Raw genomic sequence first — 12,894 nt, forward strand, 5'->3', positions numbered from 1 at the left:
TCTTCTGCAAGGGGCAGCGTCAGTCCAGCAAGATACCACAGCCCATCTGGCATCGCAATCACAACAAAAACATTTTGCAGATTGGTAACATCTCGGTCTTTCCTTCTGCCTCTTTGGCCTGCCAGTCCATTTTTGCTTGTCTGAAATGCCAAGGATGCTTCTCTGGGATTATTTGTTGCAAATTATTTATCTCACTTTGCACTGTACATTTTAAAAAGAAGGCAAAGCGAGGCAGCAAGCAAAGAGAAAGAACAGAGAGACTCAGCCTCCATCAGTTGGAAGGAACACACCTGAAGCCAGCAGGTAGCTGTTATTCTGCAGCGGCCAATGTACCCTGCTTTGTGCCAACTTAAGGCTGGTACCCAGTGCAGAGCAGTCCAAGGATTCATTCACACCACAGAATTATACCACAATTCATAGAATCATAGAATCATAGAATTGGAAGAGACCTCAAGGGCCATCCAGTCCAACCCCATTCTGCCATGCAGGAACTCACAATCAAAGCATACCCGACAGAGGGCCATCCAGCCTCTGCCTAAAGACCTCCAGGGAAGGAGACTCCACTATACTCCGAGGGAATTTGTTCCACAATTGAACAGCCCTTACTCTCAGGAAGTTCCTCCTAATGTTGAAGTGGAATCTCTTTTCCTGCAGCTTGCATCCATTGCTCTGGGTCCTAGTCTCTGGAGCAGCAGAAAACAAGCTTGCTCCCTCCTCAATATGACATCCCTTCAAATATTTAAACAGGGCTATCATATCACCTCTTAACCTTCTCATCTCCAGGCTAAACTTTCCCATCTCCCTAAATCTTTCCTCATAGGACATGGTTTCCAGACCCTTCACCATTTTAGTTGCCCTCCTTTGGACACACTCCATTTTCTCAACATCCTTCTTGAATTGTGGTGCCCAGAACTGGACACACCATTCCAGGTGGGGCCTGACCAGAGCAGAATACAGTGGCACTATTACTTCCCTTGATCTAGACACTATACTTCTATTGATGCAACTTAAAATTGCATTGGCCTTTTTAGCTGCCGCATCACACTGTTGACTCATGTTCAACTTGTGGTCTACTTGGATTGTTCTATGTTAGGTTCCTTCCTATTGAATCCTGGGGTTTGCAGTTTGATGAGGCACTGGGGCTTTCTAGCTGAGACTTCTAAATGCCTCTCCCTAAACTCCAAATTCCAGGATTCCATAGGATTGAATCGTGGCAATTAAAGCGGGACTCATAGAGCTGTAAGTGTGTAGTGTGAATTGACCCCAGAGTGTGCAGTATCAAGGAGAATGCCAATCTTGCATCAGCAATATCTGAAGCTCAGTTGATGCTTTTATATTCCTCTTAATAAGATTCTCCTTCTCCCCCTCTTCATCTTCCCTCTCATCAGGCCTTCCTTCCATGTCTGCTGGGCTCTTACTCTTTGCCAGCATGCAGTCCGAACTGGATAAACTCCCATTTATCACAGGAGCTATCCTAGGTGCTGAACTTTCTATTTTGTTTTGTTTTGATATTGCATTGCATTAGGTAGATATACATATTTACATTGCTTAATCACATATTCCAGTACATATACTTATTTACAACTACTTCAATATTTCTTATTCTCTTTTTCTATATTCCATTTTTAAATTATTTTATATTTTATTTTTCTACATTCTGCTTCTTACACCTTACTTTCCTTTCTTCCTTATTCTTTCCTTACCCCTCTTCATTTCCCTGATTCCTACTACTCTTTTTCCTAATTCTTCTTTAACTTTCATCTGTCCTCTCCATAACTACACATACTTTCTTTTTCACTTTCTCTTACCTTCTATACGCTTTCATTTGCCTTCCTAACTTTACCGATCATCTCAACAACTTTACCTTCCTTCTTGTCATCTTTACGTCTTTTCTCATCTATCTACCTACCTTCTCAGTATTTCCCACAACTTCCTACCTAGATGCTCAACTTTCTGGAGGGAGATAAGATTTAACAACCACAGATAGGTTTGGCCTAATATCTAGAATAGGTTCCATGCTTTGTTGACTTGGGAGCTTATCAGTTGCCACCATTTGGAGGAAATAGGAGGAAAAGGTGAGCAGATCAGGGCAAAGGAGAGGGGAAAGCTTGCCAAGAGGCCTGAAACCAGCTGTGTGCAACAGAGGAGCACCTTCGCCAAGGGCACATAGTGCTACACTTTGGTTAATGAATTCCTATTTTGCCAGCCTTAACCTTCGCCTCTGGATTTATCTGATTCGCTTTAGTGACTTGCAAGGTCAGTGGTGGATTCTCCAAAATGGCTGAATAGCTCCTTAGCTGAATTCTATACCCTTCTGGTTTTCAACAAGGAGCAGACTTGGCTCAGTAATGTTTTGTTTTGGTTTTTTTGCAGAAGGTCATGTGTATTGAGTTCTGAACCATTGGCCACCCTGCCATGGACCTCCTTCCATACCACACCATTTGTTCTTGTTCTGTGCCTTCAAGTTGTTTCCAACCTATGGCAACCCATGGGATTTTCTGGCAAGCTTCTTCAGAGAGGTTTTGCCACTGCCATCCTCTGAGGCTGAGAGAGTGTGACTTGCCCAAGGTAAACCCAGTGAGTTTACATGTCCAAGCTGGAATTTGGACCTTGTTCCCCAGAGTCCTAGTCCAATGCTCAAACCACTATGCCACACTGGCTCTCACCACACCTGTAACCCCGTCTGTAACCCCGCTTCGATCCACCGGGAGAGGCGGGGAAACATAAATAAATATTATCATTATTATTATACAGAATCCTTGGTAATGCTTTTTGTACTCATGTTGCTCATAAATTGTAAATCCAATATATCAATGAATGTAAACAAATGGCAAAATTAAAATTATACCTTTAAATTACAATATCGTACTCACAGCCTAAATGTATTTACATGTGGTTGAAGTGAAAAATTGGCAAGATTTTCATTTTTTTAAAAAATAAAATTTAATTAAAAAAACCCTAAGGGCTCTCCTTTCTCCTTCCACTGAGCCCTGCCCCACTCACACCATCTCTTTAGTGTTTTAAAGGGATGCAGGTGAACTCCACAACCCATTCCAACCGCCCCCAACTCTAGACTTCTATGATCTTATAACCTGTTTGTTGCCCTTCATTCACATATTTGGGGGAGGGGGATCTCCCTTCTTACCAATGCCACCTCCCCTGGAAACCCAGAAACGTTTGGTTCTCTGAATCATCGCCCACCAACCCTTCCTTGCTGGGCTTGTTTCTTGTGTCCCTTACTCTCTGGACCTGCCTTTGAACCACTCTCTCGGTGATAGAGGTGCAAAGGCATGCGGGTGAGCCCTGGAACAGGAGGAGGCGAGCGGCTTAATCCTCTTCCTCCTCATTCCCTGCATGCACACCAGTGGCCTTTGTCAGGGCAAGAATGGGCCCTTTGATGGCAGCCTGCTCTTGCTCTCTCTCCCTCTCGCTCTCTTTCTGGGATCCATTGTATGCCAGGCTAATAAGATGCATTTTCCGGCTTTATGGGCCTGCACAGGGAGCTGGACTGGACATCATGCTACCCCGTGTCTTGACATTTCCAGCTATAATAATGTTCTCTTTGAAGAAAAAGAAGGGCACTTTTTGCTGGTGGGCAGGCAAAGTTCAAGACCTTTGGAGAACCAGCTGAGCTGGGTGCTCCTCTGGGAAGGAAATGCCCTCTCTTCTCTTCCCTTTCTCCACCTACCTCCAAAAAGAACAAGAGAAAGAAAAGAAAGAAGCAGATGTTTCTCAGAAAGTTTGACTTGCAGCAGAAAGGGAAGGTGATTTCTGTCAGGGAAAGAGGGGCCATTGAGGAACCATACCAGACCTCACAATGCCAACACTCAGCAGCTAGTGTTATTAAGTGTTGAGTGTTTGAGTTCGGAAACAATTCTTTCTTTGGAAACAGTTCCCAAAATCCCTCAGCCAGCATGGCTACTGGGAGTTATAGTTTTTTAAAAAGTAACTATTGCAAAATCAGAATGCATTCCCTCAATAATAAGAAGTTCCAGGGATAGCCTTTGTTGTGCCATAGTTAGAGCAATGGCTTCATTAGGGTTGGTAAAGTAACTCCTGTCACTGCCCTCTTCTTATACAACACCTTACAGAATCCTTAGTAATGTAACGAGAGAGGGCCTTCTTGGTGGCTGCTCCTAGACTCTGGAACTCCCTGATCTCCCAGGGAGATAAGAACGGCTCCCTCCTTGATGGCTTTCCGATGACAGGTGAAGACCTACCTGTTCAAACAGGCATTTAAGGAATTACTATAAGGACAGGCTGGAATGTTGGACTAGTTTAATCATTCTTTTAATGTACGTCATTTATTTATTTATTTTTAATGTTTTAATTGTACTTTTTGTTTGTTTGTTTTTTAATGCTGTGAAGCCGCTTTGAGTCCCAGTCCTGGGAAAAGAGTGGGATATAAATAAATAAATAAATAAATAAATAAATAAATAAATATGTTTTTTTATACTAATGTTGTTCATGAATCGTAATACCCGCATATCACTGAAAGCGATGGCAATAGTTGTGGCAGAAACGACTAGTAAAATTAAAGATATACTTTTACAGTATCATGTGCACAGCCTAAATGTATTTCCAAGTCCATACTTTCATGTGTTTAAAAGTGAACATTTGATAACATGTGAGGTTTTTAAAGAAAAGTTTAAAATTTTCAGAGAGTAAAGCAATGTTAAAACCCCGATGTCTCTCCTTTCTCCTCCCACTGAACCTGACCCCACTGAGCTGCAGGGTTTCAAAGGGATGCAGGGGAATGTTACAGTCCATTTCTGCCAAAAGGCAGACATTTGGGGAACAGTGGTGTCTGTTAGAGTAACTGAGTCTTAAACAAAAGAAAAGTATTTTGAGTGACAGGTGACATGGAGTGACATGTGACAGACACAGACAGATGTGTCATGGGCATACGGCATGAGGCAAAGTTGCAGCAAGCTTGCATCGAGTTATGTGATGCAGAATAATGACCCACAACTACCGTCCTATATAAGTGGGCCAAGAGACTGGTCATGTGTGGGTTAGTAGGGAGTTGGAGTTGTGGTCAGAGTAACACTGTATAGTGAAGTTGGAAGTTGATGGAGAGACATCACAGTGTGTGTGTGTGTGTGTGTGTGCTGTATTGAACACATTGTAATAGAAGATAAAGCCTCCAGGACTTTGGATGAACCACTACATTTGTCAGTCTCATTTTGTGTGTGAAAAATGGGTCAGAGCATTGCCAGTACCTACAGCTTGTATTACTTTGATTTTGCAATGGACAAACAGTGGCGCAGTGGTTAAATGCCTGTACTGCAGCCATTTACTCGAAACCACAAGGTTGCAAGTTCAAGACCAGCAAAAGGGCCCAAGCTTGACTCAGGCTTGCATCCTTCCGAGGAGGGAGCTAAAATGAGTACCCAGACTGTTGGGGGCAAATTAGCTTACTTGCTAATTAGCTTACTTGTTGTTCACCGCTATGTTCTTTGGCATAGCGGTATATAAATAAAACAAATTATTATTATTATTATTAAAAGCAATAAAGTATGTATGTATGTATGTATTTTGCTTTTGTGGTTTTTCGTTTTCTATTGCTGCAATATTGTTTGGCTGCATCTGGGTTGGTTTGTCCCCAGACTGCACTGGTAGTTGACTTTTCCCCTTGCCAACAGGGTTACCTCCCTTTAGGGGTGTCCCACGGTGTGCTCCGCATCCCCCGTACTTCCCTACAGATGCCCCTCAGTTAGAGTTAAGAGCATATGTAGTATAATGGTTTGTATGCTGGATTGGGATTTTGGGGACCAGGCTTCGAATCCCCACTCGGCCATGAAATCCACTGGGTGTCCTTGGATGATGAGTCACATGCTCTCAGCCTCAGAAGAAAGCAAATGCAAACCGCCACTGAACAAATCTTGCCAAGAAAACCCCTGGATAGATTTGCCTTAGGATTGCCTTAGGTCAGAAACAATTTGAAGGCACACAACTGTATTCAGCAACCACAACAACATTTAAGAGTCCCAGGCTATGGCTGCAGAGATGGGGGGGCCTTTCACACTACACAATTATAGCACTTCCTCTTTCAACTGCCATGGTTCCATCCTACTGAATCCCAGGATTTGTAGTTTCATGAGGTATGGAAGACTTCTCAGTTTTTAAAAATGTAAAACATAATAAATTACAGGCGCAAGATCCTCTATTAAAAGGGTCTCCGGCAAAAAGTTAAAAACCCAAGTCCTGCTTAAATAAAAAGTTCTTTGCTCACCAATGGAAAGAGCAAAGCAAAGAGGGGGAGCAACCAAACCTCCAGCGGAAGGGAGTTCCACAGCCTGGGAGCCACTGAGAGTCTCCATCTTACAAGAAACACAGGAGACAAATCACAGAAAGAAAGAAAATATTAAAAAGGTCATTTTGAGGAAGTTGTTTCGCCCCATACTTCAACCAGCGATGATGGGTGGCCCTCATATCAATGGATATGTTCATCTTCTCTGGGTTTTTCTTTCAACTTTAAAGGAGCTAACCAACCTATTCAACCTATTTTAGCGTCTTATACTGCAAAATTAATGCCGTTTGAAACCACTTTAACTGCTATGGCTCCATCCTATGGCATCCTCGACATTAGGAAGAACTTCTTGACAGTGAGAGCTGTTCAACAGTGAAGACGCTCCCTTGGAGAGTAGGGAAGTCTCCTTCTTTGGGGGTTTTTGAACAGATTCTGGATGGTCATCTGTCAGGAATGCTTTGCTTCTGTGTTCCTGCATGGCAGAAAGGGGTTGAACTGCACGGTCCATGGGGACTGATCTGAAAATCTTCCTTGTCTCACCGTCTCTAGATAAGAAATGTCACGAACATTGCTGGTGATAATAATAATGGGATGTTCAGATCCCCAGACCTTCCCTCCTCCTCCCTAATACTCTTGACAGAAAAACAGAAGAACGGAAATCATTAGCCTTAATAACAAAGTGTGAGAAAGGAGTGGGAGGTAAACCGAGGAACATAATTATTGAAAAGACTCTTTTCCTTTCCCTATCCATTGGTTAGCTGATAAAAGATGAGGACATTAGCTTTGAACGTTGAGGCAGCTAGGGCAGGAATAACAGCCATTGAGCGTATCAAGCCTCTCTGTAAGTTTTATTAGAACAGTCTAAGGGAGATGCCATGGTCACATCATTGGCCGTAATACGAGGGGGTTGGAGATGGTTTCTCTCCATTCTCTAGTGGGACCTGGTGGGTTTCTTGTTAGTAGCTGTGGAGTCTGCTCCTAGAAGTGTAGAATCACAGAGTTGGAAGAGACCCCAAGGGCCATCCAGTCCAACCCCATTCTGCCATGCAGGAACTCTCAATCAAAGCCCTCCCAACAGATAGCTGTCCAACCTCTGTTTAAAAACCTCCAAAGAAGGAGACTATCCCAGGGAGCGTGTTCCACTGTTGAGCTCTCACTGTCAGGAAGGTCCTCCTAATGTTTAGATGGAAAATCCTTTCCTGTTGTTTGCATCCTTCGCTCCAGATTCTGTTCTGTTTGACAGTGGAACGCACTGCTGGCTCCCATCTGTGTCCTGCAGGTGTGCAGTGACCAAAACAAACAAACACTAGGCCCAAGCAGAGATGCCAACATTCAGCACTGTCTGAGGTGCTTGATCTCAACAGGAGCTCATAGCAGAGTGCAGAAGCACAACCCAGTTGGCAGTATTTGGCATAAAGCACTGATCAACCTGAAATAAGGCAAGGACACAGTTGACTACTTCCAAAGTCCTTGAAGGTTTTCATTTTCCTGTTGCAAAATATATGCTCTGACTTCTGTCAACCTATACTGTCTGCTACAATCCACTTCTTCAACAAACACCTGTCCTGCGTTCCAGAGCCCTTATATACAGTGGGGATACCATTAGGGTGTTTCTTAACATTTAGAGCCATAGAGATTATTTTATCACTTCTTAAAGGGACCTTTTACCCAACACACACTCCTTTGGAGGTTGCGGTGCAGTCTCCTTCTTTGGAGGTTTTTAAACAGAGACTTGATGGCCATCTGTTGGGGATGCTTTGATTGTGAATTCCTGCATGGCAGAAGGGGGTTGGACTGGATGGACCTTGAGTCTCTTCCAGCTCTATGATTCTATGAAACATACAATTGAAATGCATGTACACGTCATAGTGTGGTGACAACACTCAGTCCTTTCTACCATGCCTCAACACACACATGCGCACACACGCACCCTCCTCCTGCTGCTGTGTTATATTAATTTAATATAATGCACAGAAGAATCCTTTTTATAAAGCTGACTGTTTTCCACACTCTATAATTACAGCAAACAATCTCACGGCGTCGGCGTGGTCAAGATGGCAAAAGATATTAAAAAGGAAGAACCCAGAAACTAGAAAAGGCTGCAGTGGTTTGCTTCTTCTGCCCTCTCCATTCCTCTCCCCAACACTGAGGCTTCATCTGCACTACAGAAATAAGCCATTTGACATGACTTTAACTGACATGTCTCAAAGCTATGGGATTCTGGGGTTTGTAGTTTTGTTAGATTTAGCTCCACCAAAACTACAAATCCCAGAATCCACAGTGTGCCAGTTTAAACTGTTGACAATCTTCTTTTTTTCTGCAGTGTAGACAAGGGCAGAGTTAACTGAGTGCAAACTGCTTTTGCATTTTGAACTCCATTTGCAGCAATCCATCCAGCCTTAAGAGTGAGCACAAAGAGTTATGTCTGCTGGAATTTTATAAGTTCTTTGACATTGTTTTGCTTTGCTTCATCCTTTTGATCCTTTGCTATATGCCCCTAAGTTTTACTCTCGACTTATCCATGGGTCATAGCAAAATCCATAACTTTGGCCCCAAAACTTACCCTCAACTTATACATGAGGTCGACTTATAGTCAAGTATATATGGTAATTGGGAGTGGGGGAGATTGCCATATATCCATCTTTTGCCAGGCCCCTGAGCCCTGTCAGACCTCGCTGTCACATTAACTGTGGATATTAAATCTGACTGTGTCACTCAGCTCAAACATACAACTGGCAGGAACCCCCAGGCTTCTTGGCAGTGCCCAGGCAATGCCAAGCAATGCTATACTTAGCTGGCTTACAGTTCTTCTTGAGATTGTTGCCCACAAGATGGCAACAGATGGTGCAGAAGAAGCCTTTGACACTCAGCAGCTGGAAATCCTTGTCCCTGGAGGCACACACTTAAACCCTGCAATTTACTGGGCATCATTTCCTGTATTGCTACGTCTTCCCTCCAGTCCATCTCCCCTGATCCAGGCCTCGGAGGTAGAGAAGAACTGTTGGCCCTCATCCCCTTCCCCTTCTCCTTTTGTGTTGTGTCTTTTTAGATTGTAAGCCTGAGGGCAGGGAACTGTCCAATTAAAAAGATTGTATGTACAGCGCTGTGTAAATTTACAGCGCTTTATAAATAAAGGTTAATAATAATAATAATAATAATAACAACAACAGCACCAAGGCTTACATGCTGAGCATTTCCCCTGTGATGTGCAGGAACTCTGTTGGCAGCAAGGCTTGCTTTCTTTTGTGTGTATGTGTGTGGGAATGGTGAAATGGTTTGAATTTTGGACTGCAACACTGGAGACCATGGTTCAGATTCCAGCTCAGCCATGAAAACCCACTGGGTGACCTTGAGCAAGTCACACTCTCTCAGCCTCAGGGGAAAGCAATGGCAAACCTCCTCTGAACAAATCTTGCCAAGAAAATCCCATTATAAGTTTGCCTTAGGGTCGCCATGAGTCACACATACATACACAGTTTGCAGGATCAAGGATCAATTTGCAGGATCTGCCCAGGGCTCTTTTGTTCTGCATAATTAGAATGCTATGATTCCACTTTAACTTCCATGCTTCCATCCTATGGAATCGTGGGACTTGTAGTTTAGGATGTATAGAATTCTTAACTAGAGAGATTGAGTGGCCCAGCAAACATTTTAATCTTTCAATTTTTTAATTGTAAATGTTTTTAATTTGCTATTTCTAGATGTAGCTTTGCAACCCCTCCCCCCCTTTTTGGGAGAAAGGCGGTATATAAATGAAATAAAGACACAAACCCTAGGACTCCATAGGATGCAGTGAGGGCAGTTAAAGTGGAATCATAAGTCTAATCTGGACTGCAGAATTAATGCAGTTTGACACCGCTTCACCCACTGTGGCACAATGTGGTTGAATTCTGGGATTTGTAATTTGGTGAGATGTTTAGCCTTTTCTTAACGGCTGATGGCCATGTTTAAATACTTGAAGGGAAGTCATATTGAGGAAGGAGCAAGCTTGTTTTCTGCTGCTCCAGAGAATAGGACCTGGAACAATGGATGCAAGCTCCAGGAAAAGAGATTCAGCCTCAACATTCGGAAAAACTTCCTGACAGTAAGTGCTTGGATTGTGTTTTCCTGAATGGCAGAATGGGGTTGGATTGGATGACCCTTGTCTCTTCCAGCTCTATGATTCTATGGCAAGAAGATGTTGAAAGAGAAAGGACCACTGAAGCCAAAATCCCTGTGGGGGGTATCATTTTGATCTTTTTGTTGGTTTATCAAACTATTTAAGGGTCATGCAGTTACTATTTTTACTGTATGAAAGTTTGTCTCTGTTTAGTAAAGAAGAAGGAGAAAGTGTGATGTATATGCATGATGTGTAATTGACAAGACAGAGTTATTTATTTGCATATTTATGGCCTGCCTTTACTCAAATTCAAAGCAGCACGCTTTCAGCAAACAATAAAATCCTTCGCTCAATGCAAATTAAATTAAAGTCTTAGCAGCAGCTGCAGCAGCAACAACAACAACAGCGGCAGGGAAAACACTTAATGAAAGTCGATTTTAAAAGTCGTGCAGAATGGGCTCCATTATATAGAATTAAACCTTATGTCTATCTAGACCAGCTTTGTCAGCTCTGACTGGCAGCCCAGGTTCTCCATGTGTTCTGACAGGGTTTTCCCCCTATATCTACTAGGGGTCCATTGGCATCCGATCCAACTCAGCTGTTTAGATCAAAGGGAGTAATAGTGCCACCCTATTCTGCTCTGGTCAGGCCCCACCTGGAATAATACTGCATCCAGTTCTGGGCACCACAATTCAAAAAGGACATTGAGAAACTGGAGCCATGTGTCCAAAGGAGGGCGACAAAAATGGTGAAGGGTCTGGAAACCATGAAGCCCTATGAGGAACGACTCAGGGAGCTGGGGATGTTTAGCCTGGGGAAAAGAAGGTTAAGAGGTGATATGATAGCCCTGTTTAAATACTTGAAGGAATGCCATATTGAGGAGGGAGCAAGCTTGTTTTCTGCTGCTCCAGAGAACAGGACTGGGAGCAATGGATTCAAGCTACAAGAAAAGAGATTCCAGCTCAACTTTAGGAAGAACTTCCGGACATTAAGAGCTGTTCAACAGTCAAACACGTTGCCTTAGAGGGTGATGGAGCCTCCTTCTTTGGAGGTTTTTAAATAGAGGCTGGATGGTGCTTTGATTGAGAGTCCCTGCATGGCAGAGTGGCTTGGATTGGATGGCTCTTGGTCTCTCTTCCAACTCTATGATTCTATGATTCATCCGCCCCAAACTCTGGAATGACCTGCCGGAAAAGATTCGACAACTGAATACATTGTCCAGATTCAAAACGGCGTTGAAGATCAATCTCTTCTAGTAGGAAGAGATAATTTTTAATTATAGATAATCTTGATAACTAATAATGTTTAATTATAGATAATCAAGATAATTTTTATAGTGTGGATTTTAAATGACGAATTGTAAGTGTAGATTGTTTGCATATGTATGTATTATATCTTGTCCTTCTAAATTGTATGCATGTCCTTTTGAATTGATACGTATTTTAACTCATGTGGTATGATTGCTAATTGTTGTTGTTCCCTGCCTCGATACATAGGGAAAGGCAAGTAAGAAATATATTATTATTGCTGTTGTTGTTGTTGTTGTTAATAGCACAACCAGGCCTATGCTAGGAGACTTCACATCCATGCACAAAGGGAGTCCTGGTAAAGGAATTGGCTCAGGACCCCAAACACTTGAGAGTCAGTATGGTGTAGTGGTTTCAGTGTTGGATTATGACTCTGGAGACCAGGGTTTGAATCCCAGCTCAGCCTTGTAATTGTAAACCCACTGGGTGACAGTGGGCAAGTCACACTCTCTCAGCCTCACAGAACGACAACCCCCCTCCCCCATGAAGAAACATGCCAAGAAACCAGGGTGACCAGATGTCCTAACCACAAAAGAGGACAAGGCATCCGAAAGTGTAGGGCATTCACAAAAACGTGGAGCCAAATGAAAAGCTTAAAACAGTCACATAAATACAGTTAGCCCTCTGCATCTTTGGATATATATTTTTTTATCCACGGAGTCAACCACCCGCTGCTTGAAATACATTCAAAAATAATGTAAATTCCAAAGCATTTTCTATAAAGGACACCATTTCCCAATGCCATTGTATTTAATGGGACTTGAGCATTCATGGAGGCAGCATCAATAGAAGTGCAGTGCCTAGACTGAGGGAAGTAATAGTACCACTCTATTCTGTGTTGGGGGTGCTTTGACTGTGTATTCCTGCATGGCAGAATGGGGTTGGACTGGATGGCCCTTGGGATCTCTTCCAGCGATGTGTTTCTATGATCCTATGATAGACAGTGAATTCCCGAAGATCTGTTTGGGAAAAGAGCTGCCTCTTCCTATGCTGCCACCTTGTGACCACAGTCCATGGCTGTGGCTTAGCAGGGGCCAAGGGCGCTTTCCTGTGGAGAACAAGACCCCTCTAGAAAAATTGGCCAAGACAACCCTAGGATAGGTTGACCTCAGGCTTGCCCTGAGCCAGAAGCAACTTGAAGGCACACAACAAGAACAACAAATATGCACGCATAGTAGGGAAGGCTATGTCCATGTCAAATTGCCACAGTCGCTGATGAGATTAGCACATCAATG

Source organism: Sceloporus occidentalis, unplaced genomic scaffold, assembly GCF_023333645.1.
Source record: "Sceloporus occidentalis isolate IW3139 unplaced genomic scaffold, rSceOcc1.0.p SCAF_3, whole genome shotgun sequence".
Classification (NCBI taxonomy): domain Eukaryota; kingdom Metazoa; phylum Chordata; class Lepidosauria; order Squamata; family Phrynosomatidae; genus Sceloporus; species Sceloporus occidentalis.